Source organism: Zalophus californianus, chromosome 9, assembly GCF_009762305.2.
Source record: "Zalophus californianus isolate mZalCal1 chromosome 9, mZalCal1.pri.v2, whole genome shotgun sequence".
NCBI lineage: Eukaryota > Metazoa > Chordata > Mammalia > Carnivora > Otariidae > Zalophus > Zalophus californianus.
This window is the reverse complement of record NC_045603.1, coordinates 29431035-29449549: the sequence shown is the minus strand read 5'-3', so window position 1 is coordinate 29449549 and position 18515 is coordinate 29431035. Positions and strand designations below refer to the sequence as shown.

Here is an 18515-nt window from a genome sequence, read left to right as displayed (position 1 = left end):
AGATATTACAAAGCCCCTACAGACTAACTGGGCATCTAAACATAATAACATCACCACTAAAATCTTTATTAAAACTGAATGGCATTCTCTTCTTCTGAAAAATGGAATACCACCAAAGTTCAATTCTATCTGCTGTACTGAACAGAGAAACCATTTACAAGATATAATGAAGCCAGAATCTCTTTAAAAATACATGAAGGGAAAATGTGTTTTCTTTATGAGCTTCACAAATTTGATGCACGTTCTAATTTCTTTCTGTTGTAGCTTCTAGGGTTCCATTGATCCTGTGGCGTGGGAGGACAGTTACAGTATGAATCTGTTACCAAAAGCTATATGACAGCATTAATTAAGTTGTGCTTTGGGAAAATGAAAGCAAGCAAAATGCGTATTTGCTTTTCTGCCAATAAATGCTTAAGTATAGCAATGTGCATAAATTCCTGGTACATTAATCAACTTGATTTTTTTTTCTTCTTTTGTTGGGTCTTTTGTTCTTTATTTATTCCCTTCCTTCCTTCCTTCCTTCCTTCCTTCCTTCCTTCCTTCCTTCCTTCCTTCCTTCCTTCTTTCTTTCTTTTGCTTTAGTGATAGCTTCTATGCTTGTAATACAAGGGCAGTTAGCAGGGAACAGATATTAGGCATGGATGCACTATAACCCCTTATTTATAGAGAAGTTTAAGAAAAACACATGAAATAAAATTGAGTTTCAAGAATCATTGGGGCCCATAAGCAACCTTCTTAAATAATTTGTATTTTTTATACATGTGTTGGTGTCTAGTTTGTGTTTTGCTGGAAGGAGAAAAGCTGCTCTTTATAGTAAAACTCTTACTATATGAAGAATCATCTAGAGTCACCATTTTGAGGAAGGTGATCCCTCTTTTCATGATCATCTGTCTACATATCTTTCTTACATTCTTACTCTTATTCCAAATGAGCTTTCACTTCATTTGCCAAGTTGCCTTTCTTCCAAGAGAACATTTCTTTTAATGATGAAGTTGACAGGTTTTGTTTTGTTTTGTTTTAACTCTATCTGTGTAAAGGGACAAAGCATAAGGTTTAAACTCCTTCTGTTTGCTTACTTAGTCTTCATTTACCTCTCCTATCTTGTGTCTGGCCCTCCCCTACATCAAGACTGCTGTTCTCCTGTGATGTTCCTCTTGACATGCTGTTTTCATTGCCACATTCCATCCCCTGCCCCCTTGAGAATTCTTTTTTTTCTTTAAATTTTTTTATTGTTATGTTAATCACCATACATTACATCATTAGTTTTTGATGTAGTGTTCCATGATTCATTGTTTGTGCACAACACCCAGTGCTCCATGCAGAATGTGCCCTCTTTAATACCCATCACCAGGCTAACCCATCCCCCCAACCCCCCTCCCCTCTAGAACCCTCAGTTTGTTTTTCAGACTCCATCGTCTCTCATGGTTCGTCTTCCCCTCCGATTTACTCCCCTTCATTCTTCCCCTCCTATCTTCTTCTTTTTTTTTTCTTAACATATATTGAATTATTTGTTTCAGAGGTACAGATCTGTGATTCAACAGTCTTGCACAATTCACAGCGCTCACCATAGCACATACCCTCCCCAATGTCTTTCACCCAGCCACCCCATCCCTCCCACCCCCCACCACTCCAGCAACCCTCAGTTTGTTTCCTGAGGTTAAGAATTCCTCATATCAGTGAGGTCATATGATGCATGTCTTTCTCTGATTGACTTATTTCAATCAGCATAACACCCTCCAGTTCTATCCATGTCGTTGCAAATGGCAAGATCTCATTCCTTTTGATGGCTGCATAATATTCCATTGTGTATATATACCACATCTTCTTTATCCATTCATCCGTCGATGGACATCTTGACTCTTTCCACAGTTTGGCTATTGTGGACATTGCGGCTATAAACATTAGGGTGCACGTACCCCTTCGGATCCCTACATTTGTATCTTTGTGGTAAATACCCAGTAGTGCAATTGCTGGATTCTTATTCATTTTTAAGGTTTATCACATGTGTCTTCCTTTCCCAGCCCCCTCAGCCTCTCTCAAGTAAACTGACTTTTTTTTGCTATTATATTTTGTTAATGACAACATCATAGAAACTGCCATATTTTCTTTTTCAAATATTCATATATGGTCTCTAATTGGGCTGTGAATTCCATGAGGACAGGGAATGTGTCCCGTTCCTTCAATTTCTTTTAGATGTATTTGTTATGGTTGTTATTATTTTACCAAGGAATACTTGCAACAAATTATTTCTTTATATTTCCCTTCACCTTTTTGCCTTGAACTTCTATCAAAGTGAATGACAGGTATGTTCTGTCCCGTGATTATAACAAAATATATTTACTAACTGCTATTGTGTGTCAGGGCAGGCATTGCTCTTGGTGATATTCATACAGAAGTGAATAAGACAGAACCTCCAATTTAGTGGGGTAGGTCTTCTATGCTTAAGGACACTTGATTATTTAATATTAAAATAAATGGATTTTTAATATCAAGTATATAAAGTATTGAAATCCTGCATGACTGCCTAACTAGTGGGAATGGATTTGAAGAGGAAAAGAAATCTACATTTCTTTTGTATCATTTAAATGGAAAACTTTATCAAAACCAAATGCATTATCTTTTTCTTATTTAAGTAATTTGCATAAAGTAATGTTACATTTTGTTTACTTATTATTTGGGTTATGACTTTCTAGCTTCACTGTCTCTTTTTCCTGGTATTTCTAATTTCCTTTGCTTTTCTTCTGTTTCTCAATTGTGTATAGAGTAAGAAGTAATTATTCTCAACAAATCAGTAAGTTGACCTATGGCTTAATAATATGTTTGTTAGGGGCGCTTGGGTGGCTCAGTCAGTTAAGCGTCTGCCTTTGGCTCAGGTCAAGGTCCCAGGGTCCTGGGATCGAGCACCACATCGGTCTCCCTGCTCAGCGGGAAGCCTGCTTCTCCCTCTCCCACCCCCCTGCTTATGTTCCCTCTCTTGCTGTCTCTCTGCCAAATAAGTAAATAAAATCTTTTAAAAAATAATATATTTGTTAAAAGACAATATCGGGCAGACTTCTTAGACTTTAGTAAGTCTATAATCCAGAGATTTTCTTTTAAGTGCACTCAAGGACTTTTCATAATTAATTGATTACTTGAATTATTTTTGGCCCTGCTAAGGTATACCTTCAAATAATACCTTTTAGAATGTGAAGACTTTTTTAGTCTTCACATTCTAAAACTGTTATTATTTTGTTCACACTTGACTGGTGGTTTAGCTGGGAATGGGATTCAAATTTCAAAGCAGTTTTCAGTGGAGACATTGGAAACATTTCTGCATTTTCTTTAAATGTTTGGGTTTTTCTGGGGAGAAATATGTTGCCCTTTTCTACCATACCTGCCTAAATTTCAATAAATCCCCCACATGCTCTTATCCCTAGAAAAGAAGGAATCATATATCTCATATATTTTTTCTTATAGTGCCTATAATGGTATTTCTACTAGAACAGGTACTCAGAAAAGACTGTTATTGATAGAAGAGGATGATGATAACATGAATAATTTTATATTCATGTTTAAGAAATAACCACAAACCTTTCCCTCACCTCCTCCTCCTTAATTTAACATTTTCATCCATTCAGAAACCTGGTAGTCATCCTACATCTTGCTTATGCATATGATCCATTAAGTTAATTTGTTACCATTTATCAAGCATTTTCTGTGTGCTTGGCACAATTCTAAGAGTTGGGAACAAAATGGCAAAAGAAAAAAAATCCTAACTGCCCTGAGCTTCCTTTTCAGTGTCCTAGCAATAACAGCACTAAAGTATCTTGAATTATATATTTCTTTGCCATCTCCATAGTTGCCATGTCCTCCCCATTCAGATGTTGAAGCCCTAATCACCAGTTTGAGGGTATTTAGAGGTGGGGGCCTTTACAATGTACTTAGGTCATGAAGGTGGGGCCATCACGAATGGGATTAGTAGAAGGAGAAAAAACATGCATGATGTCTTTCATTGTTATATGAAGGTAAAGCAAGAAGGCATCCATCTACAATCCAGGAAGAGGACTATCACCAGAACCCCATGCTGCTGACACCTTGATCTTGGACTTCCAGCCTCCAGAACTGTAAGAAATAAATTTCTATTGTTTAAGTCACCCAGTCTATGGTATTTGTTGTACCAGCTTGGACTGATTAAGGCAACAATGATTGTCATCTCTTGCTGGTCCTACTAAAGTAGACTTCTTACTCATTCCTTCTAATACCCAGCTCCAGTAATCCTCAGACCTCACTAGAACCTCTATATCATTAGCCCCACTCTCCTCATCCTCACTACCCACTTCTATCTCTCCACCTTTATACATTTTCATAGTTCTTATTTTGCTTAATTTCCCTGGTGATCATTGTTATAAACACCTAGCATATATCCTCACCACTCCTCATGTGTCAAATTCTTGGTTAAAATGCAACCCTTGTTCAAATTCATCTACCCACCAATTTTGCTCATGCTCCCATGCAGCTGAGCATGGCTAGAGACAAACACACAGCTCTAGACTTCACCACACTCATTGTCTTTTCCTACCTTCCACAGAATTCACCAAGTAAGTTCTTTCCTGTTGGACACTTTTGTCTATGCTGTTCCCTTGTCCTGGAGTCTCCTCCTTTGCTTTTCATATGATTCACTGCTCCTCATTCTGTAGCTTTCAGTTCAAATATCACTTCCTACAAAGTCCCTTCCTGACTGGTATTTTAAAATAGAATGTATATAGATATATTCTATTTTATATTGATGTATTTTTATTTCCTCGAACCGTCTAATAACATCCTGTTCTTTTATTTCACAAAAAAATAGGATTAGAAAGCACACAAATTATATTAAATTGATTTTATTATGGTGTTTAAAGCAAATTTTGTTGCAGTAATGTTTGTGCTTCTTTATTGCATTTAATGACATGATCATACTTTGTATCTAGTAATTATGATTTCTCAATAGTGATGGTAATAAATGATAACTTGGGATATCCATAACAACTGTATTATAATACAAGAAGATCTGTGACTTCTGTTGGTGAAAATTTCTCAAGTAGTACTGATATGATTATTAGTTTATTGAAGGAAATGCTAAATATTTCACTTAGAGGTTTTGAAGAGGTCCCTTAGTTAAAAAACCCTGACTTATACAAATCCCTCATTTTGTGAATAAGAAACTCTTTTTATATCCTAAGGTTTTGTGCATGAAAATGAAAGCCTGTTCTCCCCACTCTCATTCCAGTGCTGAAAGGCCACACATGGTCTCTGAAGTAAGTAACACAGGATGGATAACATTGAAATACTGGAGGACAACATCACGTATAGCAGTGCTTTGTTAGGTCCTTAAAAATCTACAATTGCAATTATTACATAGTAAATGAAGCATGAAGGTACTTGTACCTGACCCTACCACTGTTGTACTCCACTCCCCTCATTTTATTTATCTCCTTGGGCCACTGATCATTAACTGAAAAAACTTTAATATTTCTAAGATACTAAATATCTTACTTTGTCTTTTTGTTAACTGTTTTACTGTCTACCCTATTAGAGAGAGTGTAAGCTTCATAAGAACAGGGATTTTCGATGTCTTTCATACCACTGTATTCCTGTGGGAACAGTATTGCCTGGCACATAAGGGTGCCAAATAACATTGTTGAATGAATTGACCAAAGTTATAAAATCCATTGCATAGAAAATCTTTATTTGTGTTGCATTTTTTTTAGAATTCAAAAATAATATAAAATGGTTTAATGAATAAAAGTCAAGATTTCTTAATTGCTGGCCAACAAGAAGACAATGTAAAAATCACCATCTATCATGAGACCTACTAATATAAAAATACAGTATAGAATTCTTCTTCTTCTTTATTTTAAAGATTTTATTTATTTGTGTGAGAGAGAGAACAAAAGCAGGGGGAGCAGCATGACGAGGGAGAAGCAGGCTCCCTGCTGAGCAGAGAGCCCAACATGGGACTCGATCCCAGGACCCTGGGATCATGACCTTAGCCCAAGGCAGACACTCAACTGACTGAGCCACCCAGGCACCCCAGAATTATTATTCTTAATATAAAGGATAATAAACTTTCAGGGGCACCTGGGTGGCTCAGTTGGTTAAGTGGCTACCTTCAGCTCTGGTCCTGATCTCGGGCCCCTGCTCAGAGGGGAATCTGCTTCTCCCTCTCCCTCTTCTGCTCCCCCTGCTTGTGCTCTCTTGCTCATGGGCGCTCTCTCCCAAATAAATAAATAACATCTTTTTTAAAAATATAAAAGAAAATAAATTTTCAAATCATGATTATATCAGATCATACCAAAAAAATTTCATAACTTATTGGTAAGGCTCAGTAAGTAAGGAAGTGTATTCATTTAACTACTTGCATTCAGAAGAGTATATATATATATAGTACTGGGCATATATTTTACTTGAAAAGCAAACTTATAGTTTTTTGGAGTAAGTTTGCCTGAGAAAAATATATCTATTTATATATCAGCCGCTAGAATTCACTAAAGGAATCTTCAGATCTTCGTGCAGGTAGGTGGAAGATGCACTTGTTTAAAATGAAAGGCGACATCAGGGAAGCGGGTAGGAGGAATGAGTGAAATGGTGTAGGCAGGAGCAAAAGCACAGCAACGGGAAAGAGAGGTATTTGACCTTGATGTGGGTGGTGAGAAGGCAGTGAAAAATGTGCTTTCGGAATAAAAATGAGAGGTGCTTGGGGAAAAAAACAACAACAACTGAGTTTTAAAAGATCATTTACTGTAGGGCCAGGAGAGCCAAATGCACAGTGAAACAGTGCTAGGCTGTGCTCACAGCTCCCTTAGAGATGCTGCGCACACTGTCACCTCGTAGCAGACGTGAGGAATTTGTCTGCCGCTATCATGTAGGACAATCAGTTCATGCACCTCTCCTGGCATGATGAGCTCTTTGCGAAATGAAGGAGTACTTAAGACAGACAAAAATCATGCTATGACAACCTCTACTCCCTCTATTATTTCTTATTAAAGATCCCTCTTGATTCCAGTGAAAACCATTAGGGTGGTTGAGAGAATAGACATTGAAATCCAGCTCCAGGTTTCCCATTTACCAGCTCTGCAACATTGTGCAAGTCCCGAACCTCCCGACGTCTCAGTTTTTGCTGGGGTAAGATGAGTCATTGCAAAAGCAGGGGCTAACATGAGGTCCAGCACAGAGATGATTCAACCCCAATAAGCATTGTGGATTACTATCGACTTTTGCTGCTGCTACTGTTGTTTTTATTATTATCCTGAGTCAGATCTAAATCTATTTGATTTGACTGGTTAGTTGTTTGTTTTTTGTTTTTTTCCCAGTTCTTTCTAAAAAATGTTTGGAGAGACTCCATCATTTTTTGTTCCAGTATCAAGGAACTAATATTCTATCTAACACCATTTTATTTCATAACTTATATTTACATTGCAGTGGTTAAATAGGTCTGAATTTACTGCAATTTATTCAATCATATAGAGGTTGAAATTATTTTACTAAACATTTAGAAACAGAAACATAATATCACTAAGTATACAGTGATTCAGGCATATAAATGATGGTTAAACAATATTAAATTGGCTCAATTTCCCCTACACTTACTCAATTACTAGTAGTTTCTTGCTAATTTCTATTTCTAACATGACTCTTAAGCACAGAAATATCTAGAGAAAACAGACTTCTTTCTCAGGTCTTGATTTTCCCAAGGAGTTCATATGATTTCAATCAAGTAATTTCAAATTTTGCAAAGCTAATCTGTACTAAACTAGATAATGCTAAAGTGTACCATCAAAACAACTGATCCCATTTTAATAAAATATCCTGCTTCTCAGATGAAAGAAAAAAAATCTCCCAGTCATGAATTAATTCCATACCAAGTGTTTAATATCCATTCAGTATTGGTATATAGTTTATGTAAGCATAACTACTTTTTCTGAAGATTCTTTAGAATGGGTTTGAAACTATAATTTAATTTTTCTACCTAAGCTGTACTTGGCATTTGCGGAAAAAGTATTGTCAATAAATTAGGACAACCTATTTATATGACTAATTTATTTATCTATAACTCACTTTGTTCCAAAAGAACAAAGTCTATAATCAGGTAGAATCCAACTTACTGTAGTTGAAATTTCCACTGATTATTGGATCTTTTCTGTAAGATTATGAAAGCAGTCAATTAAAGTTTGATTAAGAATTAATTGAAAATTGAGGCCATCCCTCAACTGGCGTTTCAACTATAAGGTGACTGCTACTGGATGCCATGTCTGAGCAGAAAATAAAATGAGTGAATATGTGGATGTGGGAAAAACAAATTCATGGTAGAAGCTTATGGTAAAAGTGTAAAATGTTTTCTTATCTACTCAAAGCATTACACTGCCCTGTCATTCATCCGGGGAAAAAAAAGAGAAATTGTTTTAATAAAACATTTAATTTATTTAAAATAAAATATAAAATGAGGTTTTGAAAGTTTACATTAGGAAAATGCATAAATTCCTAGAAGACATGTATAAGAATATTCATAACATTTATACATGATAAGCTCCAAACCAAAAACAGCCCACATATCCAACAAGAGTAATATAGGTAAGTGATCTATAGTTTATTTTTACAGTGGGATAATATACAGAAATGAGAATATTAAAAATTACTAATATTTAAGAAAATGTGAATGAATCTCATGAAAATATTTAATAAATCAGATGTAAAAAGCATGTTCAAAAGCATGTTTCATAGAAAGTTCAAAAACCTGCACATGGTAACTTGCATTAAAAGTATCTGTCTTTAGAAGTGTTGATATAGGTTCCCCTGAGGGTGAGAGTGATAAGGTGAGAGGTGACATGGGAGTGTAGGGGCGTCCAGGACGGTGGTTGTGTTCTGTTTATGATATGCGTGCTGCTTACACAGACATATTCACTTTGTAAAAATTCACTTAGCTGTATGCTTATAATTTGTGTACTTTTCTGTGTGCAATAAAAAATGCTTCAAAATAGAAAAATGTCAGCGTAGATTGTTCAATGCCTCCCACTGTAACATCCATCAGTATAATATGCAGTAATTGCCTGTGGAAAAGCTGGAGTGTTCTGGACTTCTGAATAGACAGCCCATTCTGAGTAAGGGGACCATACCATCAACACTATGACTAGTTGAGAGCTGAAACAAAATTGGCATCTTCAATTGACTCCTCTCTAAAGATTCGAATATTTTATTTTGTTTTTTTAAGATTTTATTTATTTATTTGACAGAGAGAGACAGAGCGAGAGAGGGAACACGAGCAGGGGGAGTGGGAGAGGGAGAAGCAGGCTCCCCGCTGAGCAGGGAGCCCGATGCGGGGCTCGATCCCAGGACCCTGGGATCATGACCTGAGCCGAAGGCAGATTCTTAACGACTGAGCCACCCAGGCGCCCCGATTCTAATATTTTAATAGATGAAAATACTTCACAGGTGCTGAACCGTCTAGCAAGATCAGAGTTACGTTCTGTGAAGTGAAAGTTCTCAATTCTTAATTGTTTTTTCTCAATTGAAGGTGCGAACACTTTAACTCATGAATTTTCACAAGTACTGTAGTTTTGACTTGTTGAGCACCCTTCTTAGACAAATATTTTCGCAAGATAAAATTCATCAAATAACATCTCTTTGTGTATTTTGATTGGTTGCCAAACTTAGGTGCTGTGAAATTGTAAGGCTTCTTAATTTCCGTTCCTTCCCTTATAGAATATAAATTTATCAAATTAAAAATAGGAACGCAATCAAAAGAGACTTGTACAAGTGGAACTATTCTAAAGCGCAATTACAAAATTAAATCTTCAACACTATGTAAACTCTCATCATCCAATTTGTTCAGTTCCTCCCTTGCTTTCACGGGGACAAATTTTAATGTTTTCCTGTTCCCATTCTATTTTAAATAAAACTTTGATTCAATAAAAGCTTCAAAAGCCAAAGTTAATTGCGGCTCTATTTATTTAATACTTTGATGAAAGATTTCAAAGAAATTTTAAAAGAAATGTAAACAAAATTTAAAGGGCTGATATACCAAAACATTTAAAAGGTATCATAGTATATACAGTTGATTCACAAAGTAGACTTCAAAAGCTCATCTATGTTTAAAATCAAATTGATGAAAGGAATCTAAGTCAGAAAACATACACTGCAAAGCTGAAGTAGTCTTTTGTGTTCAACATCTGCTTCATTTCAGAAAAGTTACTTTCCCTATGTCTGTATAAAAGTAGTTACACATTTTGACACTTCAACTTCTTTTTGGATTGGTATAATAATGAAGCTAGTTTCTGCACTATTATAAATTAGGTGTTTATCACAACCAATTCCAAGAACATTTCTATTCCTTAAATTTTCTTAATTAGTAAGAACCTGGTTTTTTCTCCACAATGTGCTCCAGCAAAAATTGGATTCACACTCTCACCTCAAAAATCACATTTGATTTTGAACATTAGTTGAATTTATATTAGCATTCAAGATGTCAGGTATTTCACATTTCACCTAACAAATTGCCTAAAACTTTTTTTTTTTTTAGATTACATGAATTGGATGAAACAATATCACATTTATCAGAATTAATTTTTTTTGTTATTCTATTTAGAGTATCTGATAACATGTAAAATGTGTATTATTTGTGTGTTCTTGAAAATCTTCTGTTAATGGAGCTGGTATCACAGCTATTGCTTCACATTCCGTATGTGCACAGGAAAGCTTAGAATTAAAAAGCAAGAAATTCGATCTAAATGCAAAATCAAACTTTACAGAGTAAATTGCAATCATACTTGCTGAAGTTGTGTGGGTTCTTAAAATAACCCCTAATTTTTTTGAAGTAGATGCCGAGGCTTTGTGGCAGTTTCTGGTCTTCATGTGTTCAAGGATTTCACTTGTGGATATCTTGTAGTAAGTGGTAAATATCAGCAAAGATTTTGTGGAAGGTACATGTTTATCATCAACTTTCTAGAGAAATTAAAATGCCAGAGGCATTTTACTAACATTGACTTTTGTTTACATTCATTGTTGTCATAAGAGTCTACTGTAAAATAAAGAAATGCGTTACCAAACCAAAAAAATAATATTTGTAAATTGAGAAAGATTGGAGAAAATCACTGTAGCAAAGGCATCAAGATTTTTCTCTACCATAGGGCAGGACAGCTCCACCTCTGATCCCCATGTATATTTTGTCTAAAATTCAAAAGTATAAGTTTCCCCATTTTCATTAGCCTCCACTGACTGGTGGCCAAGTGACTTAAGTGCATCTCCTTAGGGTGTTAACAGAGGCCACAACTAAACTAGCTGGTACACGGCTGGGTCCATAGGACAAATAATTCCTAGTCCTACATAGACTGGAAAGAGTTAACTGTGTCTGGCCACCTAATTCTGAGAGCACTTCAGTTATCAGCTAACACCCTGAACACTATCCTTGAAAAGATGTTAGTTACCTCACTTTCCTCTAACTTAGAGAAGTTTCTCTGGTCAGCTTTCAGATTTACGCAGTCATAAGAAGAACTCTGTTTTCTGTACACGTATCTCATACCACTAGGTCAGACCGTGACCAAAGCTGGAGGAACAAATTGTTTGTCTACACAATACATCCCATCTTATTTTTTTTTAATTTTTATTTTTTAAAGATTTTATTTATTTATTTGAGAGAGAGAATGAGATAGAGCATGAGAGGGGAGAGGGTCAGAGGGAGAAGCAGACTCCCCGCTGAGCGGGGAGCCCGATGCGGGACTCGATCCCGGGACTCCAGGATCATGACCTGAGCTGAAGGCAGTCGCTTAACCAACTGAGCCACCCAGGCGCCCATCCCATCTTATTTTAATACAACAACTAATAGGAATATTTCATTGAAAACTAAAAACTCTGGGACAGATGCTAAAGTGCATGGGATTCTGGGACACTAGATGGCAAGTTAAGAGCCTTTCCAAGTTTTTGTTTTGGGATTCATGTAATCGGTTCTCGAAGAATGAGGCTTTCCGGATAAGGACTTGCACGCATCAGAATGTATCCCATTGGTCCCTACCAGTCTCTTTTTTATCTGTTGCAGTAAATCGTTACTTTTTCACAGTTCTACTCAATATGGAAGTGAAAGAGAGGCGCCTGGGTGGCCCAGCGTGTTAAACATCCAGTTCCTGGTTTCAGCTCAGGTCATGATCTGGAGGTCCGGGTGGAGCCCCACGTTGGGCTCTGCACTCAGCTCAGCACGGAGTCTGGTTCAGGTTCTCCCTGCCTCCCCCTCCGCTTCTCTCCCTACTCATACCCTCTCTCTCTCAAATAAATAAATAATAAAATCTTTAAAAAATTTAGAAGTGAAAGAAAATAAAAGGCACTTTAAAAAGAAAAGATAAGAAAAAGCAGTCCATAAAGAAACGTAAGCAGAGCCGTTTTCAAGTTGACCAACAATTCTAGGTGGGTGGGAGGGTAATTGGAAGTCCAGTGAACTTATGTTCTTTTTCTTCCATTGGCTAATATATGCCGTATTGCTTTATTCAATTCAGATTGGCAGCAAATTAATATAATTCACTATTTGACACATATTTCATTCGATCGCTTCTATGGGTGATAACTCCATGATTCTTTGGTCTCCATTTGGAGCTGGTAGCTTTTCTATTGATTTAATACTTGGTGTTCAATTTCACAGACATATGTTGTCTCGGGAAATTCTGCAGTATAATACCCTGAATATATGTGTAGTACCTGTGATTGGAGGAGCCAATATAACCAACCACCTGTTGACATCTTACTTAATCTGAATGTGTGCATAGAAAATAAAAATGTAGCAGAAATAATTGTCTTCAAAGAGAATGGCTCAACCATCAATTATGATTTTTCTCCCTGTGACCTTAACAATCTTATTTATAATAAAAGCTTTTTTCTTGACACTGGTAATAAATGATTATGTTTTGGGACCCCTGGAAATCGCCCCTATAGTATTTTAAAATATTATAAATTTAAAAAATCATAGTCCTATATCATATTGTTCTCTGGAGAAAGAATAAGCCTGATTCCCAAAATAGATAACTCTTCAAAATATAGTAAGATAATTTTCACATTTTCAGATAATCACTGCTTAATACTCTCATTTCCTCAGCCTGGACTTCTCCATATATGTTCTTCACTGAAATTTAATTTAAGCAATCAAACCAAAACATATTTTGCATCTTTCTTTAATTTTGAAACTGATTTCCATTTCATGGCTGTCATTATGACATGACCAAATTAAACTGTGAATAATTGAACATTTCATATTATAATATGGCAGTAACATTGGTTGATCATTTGGTTTGTTCGATGCAACCTAGTTATTAAGATGGGAAAAATAATTCACAAACTTAGTTAAAATTTTTTTTCTAGCAATCTAGAAAACTGATTAAGGCCAATACATTTTTTTTTTAAATTATGACTTTAAATACCATGTATTTTAAATAAATTTTTAGGTAATCTTATTCTGTATCTAAATTGCTAAAGGTTTCTGTAGAAATTGCTGGAGGAGTCATGCAGAAGGGATTTACTGGGAAACTTCAGGGGGATAGATGTTCATAAGAACCTTGGGTCAGAGCTCTGATTATGTAATTAATTTATTCTATCACTTGAGGTGAATCATATTAAAACCATGAGTCTCAACCATAAAATGAGGGGTTGACTATGCTCTCCAAGGTACATTCTAGTTTGATATTTATCAACTGAGTTGTGAAAGAGGAATTAATGTATATCTGAATAACTCTTAAAGCCTTAGAGTGCTTTTTCCTCCCAATATAATTCTTCTTTATCTGGCGAATTCCTTCTCAGCCTCCAGGTCTTAGTTAAAATACCATTTCCTCCCTTTTGCCTTCTTCATTTCTTCCAAATGAGATTGGTGGGCCTCCTATGTTCTCCTATAGCACCTATATAAGCACTTATTCCCATCAAATAAATTATCGGCCTCAACTAATTGCCTATTTGTTTATATATGGTCTTAAAGACAGGACCAAGTTTTTTTTTTTTTAAGATTTTATTTATTTATTGGAGAGAGAGCACAAGCAAGGGGAGTGGCAGAAGGAGAGGGAGAAGGAGAGGGAGAAGGAGACCCCACTGAGCAGGGAGCTTGATGCGGGACTCGATCCCAGGACCTTCGGATCATGGCCTGAGCCAAAGGCAGATGCTTAACTGACTGAGCCACCCAGGCGCCCCAAACCAGGACCAAGTCTTATTCACGTTGTATCTGCAACATCTAGGATAATGTTCAGCATTAATAAATGCACAATAAATGTGTTGAATGAATGAAATATTAAAGTCTGTATTTATAAAAGTAGTTTTTACAAGTTCTACATTAGAAGTACTAAGTACAGTCCAAATAAAGTGAGTAAGTTGCACCAAATGCAAATGAAAAATTTGAATGCTGCCTTTATACAGAAAAAGAAAACTAGGATTAAAAAAAAAAGAAAAAAACTAGGAAATATGGCTACTTAATTGTACTTCCCTTCATTTTTTTTGTTGTTGTTGCTGTAGTTGTTGTTATTTTTATGTGAAAGAAGATGATGAGTCACCAGAAATTTTGTTACATTTGGGCAGATTGAGTGAATACTTTCTTAGGATATTTCAAATGAACAAAATATATTTACTATTAAAAATGACATGAAGATATTTTCGCCTAGGAGATTTAAATGCATCCATGCAACACGTACATGTTCCGGCTGAAGAATACACTAAATATATTAAAAGTACATAGCACAAAGTTACTTAATTGTTCCTGCTTTCTGAGTAATAAGATGACTAGAAGAATATATAAAAACACTAAGAAGGCAAAATAATAGTGTCTTTGTAGTAACACCCAAAATTCATAAGGTATTGACTGTAACCTAATCCATAAATATATCTGGTGGAAGAAAATGTGCTATGGAACTTAAATATATATTTTGTTCAATTGTATGCATGCTCACAATGTTCTTAAAGATCTTCTTTCTTCAATGTACAAAAGATGACAAGGCACCATAATTCTCCTTGCTCCCACTTTTTTTATATATTTTTTTATATATCATTTTTTATATATCAAAGGTCAAACTCACAGACTTGCTTAGCATGGAAAATGAAAAGCAAGTTCTAAGAAAATAGGTTACAAATGTTAAATGCTTCAGGTCATGAGGCATGCCCTAAAGGGATTTCCTAACAAGATTTGGAATACAGAAACAAGGGATGGCACAACACAAGTAACTTTAATCAAAAACATTCCTGAAGGAAACTATCTTTATATCATGTAAAAACCTCACATCTAGAGTTACAATAAGTTCTGTTTTTTCTCCCCTGAGGACAAAATAAAACAAAATAATGTTCTTTTTATTTTTTTTTAGATTTTATTTATTTATTTATTTATTTATTTATTTATTTAAGAGACAGAGCATGCACATCTGAGCAGGGGGAGGGGCGGAGGGGGAGGGAGAGGAAGCTTGGGAGCAGACTGGCACTGAGCATGGAGCCCAACACAGGGCTTGATCTCACCACTCTGAAATCATGACCTGAGCTGAAACCAAGGGTTGGATGCCACTCAGGTGCCTTAATGATGTTCTTTTTAAAGATTTTTTTTAATTTGTTCATTTGAGAGAGAGAGCAAAAGCAGGGGGAGAAGCAGAGGGAGAAGCAGACTCCCTGCTGAGCTGGGAGCCTGAAGTAGGGCTTAATCCCAGGACCTGGAGATCATGACCTGAGCCAAAGGAAGACTTTCAACCATCTGAACCACCCAGGCACCCCTGATTTTCTTTTTAGAAGCTATTTTTAATCTATATCCACTTCTTAGGCTCAAAACAGCTACATAATCACCAAAATTTGAAAAACCTTGTAATCCTATAAAGTAGATCTAGCTATTGAGCTGTCCATATTATCTGAATATAGAAGAAATTGTTAAGAAGTAATACTAGGAAATTCTGCTGTGCAACTGTACATAACAAGAACCTAATGCAATTTCTATTATTCAGCTTTCTTAAAATGTAAAGATTATTATTCTAAGTGAGATATGTAGTAAAAGTCTTAATACTGACCTAGTTTAAGCCATTTAAGACAATGTAAATTTATTAATTAATAAGCATATATTTTCCTAATCTTTAAGAAATGTAATATGTAAAAAGGAAGTACTAACTTTTAACTCCTGACTTCTCACACTCATCTCTGTGACATAGGTGAAAATGTTTAAGTATATTTGAATTTCTATTGGAAAACAAACATAGCTATTAGCTGTTGAGAGTGACCGCTATCTAGCAGAAGGAGAATGGGACTGAGGATCAATTCTTGATTGGGAGTTCCTGATTTCCACTTGGTTCATGATTTATACTCTTACAGTGCCTCAATTTACTAGCTGTGTGAGCTTGAACAAGTTATAAGGTTCTTTTCTCTAAATATCTAGCTGACAATGAAAATAAAACAAATCAACCAATATATAGCAAAAGTCGACATTCTTTCTCTTGTCCCTTCCATGTACAAAAGCACTATTTGATTTAAGTGTCTATTAATGAAGCAGTAAAACAAAGAATATTATAAATTTCAGTGTTGTACATGTTCTTAAAGTTCTATGAATTCAACTTCATCCTTTCATATATGACGTAATGCAGACCCAGGAAAGTTAGGTACCTTGGCCAAAGTCATAAGTGGTGCCAGCCAGAAATAAAACTTGTTCTCTAAACTTATAGTCCAGTGCTGTTCCCAATTGTACCTCCTTCAGAGGTTGTACTATTTTTATAAAATTCCTGTACACAGCTTTTTATTTAAGCGATGATTCTACCAAACCACACTGTCTTGGGAATGTTGTTTAAATTTTTTTTTTAAGATTTTATTTATTTATTTATTTATTTATTTATTTATTTGACAGAGAGAGACACAGCAAGAGAGGGAACACAGCAGAGGAGTGGGAGAGGGAGAAGCAGGCTTCTTGCTGAGCAGGGGGCCCGATGCGGGGCTCGATCCCAGGATCCTGGGATCATGACCTGAGCCAAAGCGCGCCAACGACTAAGCCACCCAGGTGCCCCTGTTTTTCAAATTTTTATGTCCTGTCCTCTCCTTGGTTTACTGAGCAACCAAGTTCAGTCAAAATTATTTATGAACATTTCTTCTTCCCTAATACAGAAATAAAAATTCTCACTATTATAAAGATTCATAAATGTTTGCATTCTAGAGCTGTGCATTGCATGCACCCGCACATGGTAATGACTGAAAAAAATGAAAAGAGAATAAATGATCTTCAAGGTTGAGATTACAAAATGTCAATGAACTGAAAAAGGACACATTAGGGTAATTCTTTTAGATGAGAGCACAAAGTAAAATATGAAATATTATGCAATCAACCTACAAACTTTAAAAAAAAAATCCTAAAGACATTGACAGCACACTGACATAAGCTCTTGTTGCAGAAAATCCAGGTTTGAAATACTGCTCTAGAACTACTTATTAGAATATTGAATATTATGTGGGAGGATAGAGAAGGCAGTCTTTTTATTTTTCAGCCCACTTAGAGATAAATTAAATTCTCTTCAGGCTGATTTATAGAGTCTACTAGATAAAACCTTTCCCTAAATTAAAAAAAAAAAATCAGTCTCTCTACCATTTATAACACAGAGAAAAGGTCCCATGGAGTGTTCTTTTGCACAAAACTGCCTCAGTTTTTCTTAGAACTCCCTTCCATAAGTAGAACACCATTGTCTTGAAATGCAGCTCTTTCCATTTTTTCTGTTAAGAGTATAAGTCATGAACTAAGTGAAAATATTTAAGATCTAAAAGGGATAAAGAATCCAGCATAAAAGGGAAGAATGTTTGAAGAACATATTAGAAAACAGGATGCCTTCGAATTCTCTACATTTCTGGATTTGAAGCTGAATTCAAAATATGTGCACTTCTTATGGTAATTAAATGCTAATTTTAATCTGCAGGCATCGGCACGATGAGAAATATATATTCTGCTTTAGATGAAAACTCTTAGTCTAGTTGAGAAGTGGGAATAAATACAATAAATCATCCTTAAAAGACAGTGGAAATTTTAAAACTTTGAGATCTAATAGTTGGAATTATAAATTGAAGCTCAGGTGGATGAGTTATATTCATTTTTCATGTTATTTTGTACAAGTGGTTCCTCTCCATACATGTGAATTTGGAAATGTCTTTTTAATCCAGCATTAATGTGCTTCCATTACAATAAAATTCCTTTAGAGAGTAATGGTTATAAGATGCACCCTCTGCTAATTGTCAGGCATGGTTTTTACATTCATCTAATTTTCATCCTCAAAGCAGGCCTATGAGGTTTGTACCATTATTTATATTATATGAAGGAGGAAGTCAAGCTTAGTGGTAAGTGAATTACTTGCAGAAATAACAGAGTTGGGATGACACCTAGGTCTGTCATTTTGATTTTTTTTTAAGATTTTATTTATTTATTTGAGAGAAGGAGACAGAACATGAGCAAGGTGGAGAGGCAGAGGCAGAGGGAGAAGCAGACTCCCTGCTGAGTGCTGAGCCGGGCACGGGGCTTGATCCCAGGACCCTGAGATCATGACCTGAGC

The 18515-nt window shown here is 35.7% G+C and overlaps 1 long non-coding RNA gene across 2 annotated transcripts in view; it reads left to right on the top strand.

The window, feature by feature from the left end:
- Window positions 1-18515, top strand: part of LOC113923140 — a 52933-nt gene that overhangs the window by 13311 nt on the left and 21107 nt on the right. Inside the window, exons 2-3 of one of the 2 annotated variants that reach the window (XR_003520187.1) lie at window positions 4005-4103; window positions 5202-5276. This is a non-coding gene — a long non-coding RNA (uncharacterized LOC113923140). Of the gene's footprint in view, window positions 1-4004; window positions 4104-5201; window positions 5684-18515 lie in introns of those variants that run through there. The other variant, XR_003520188.1, reaches the window with a different exon arrangement.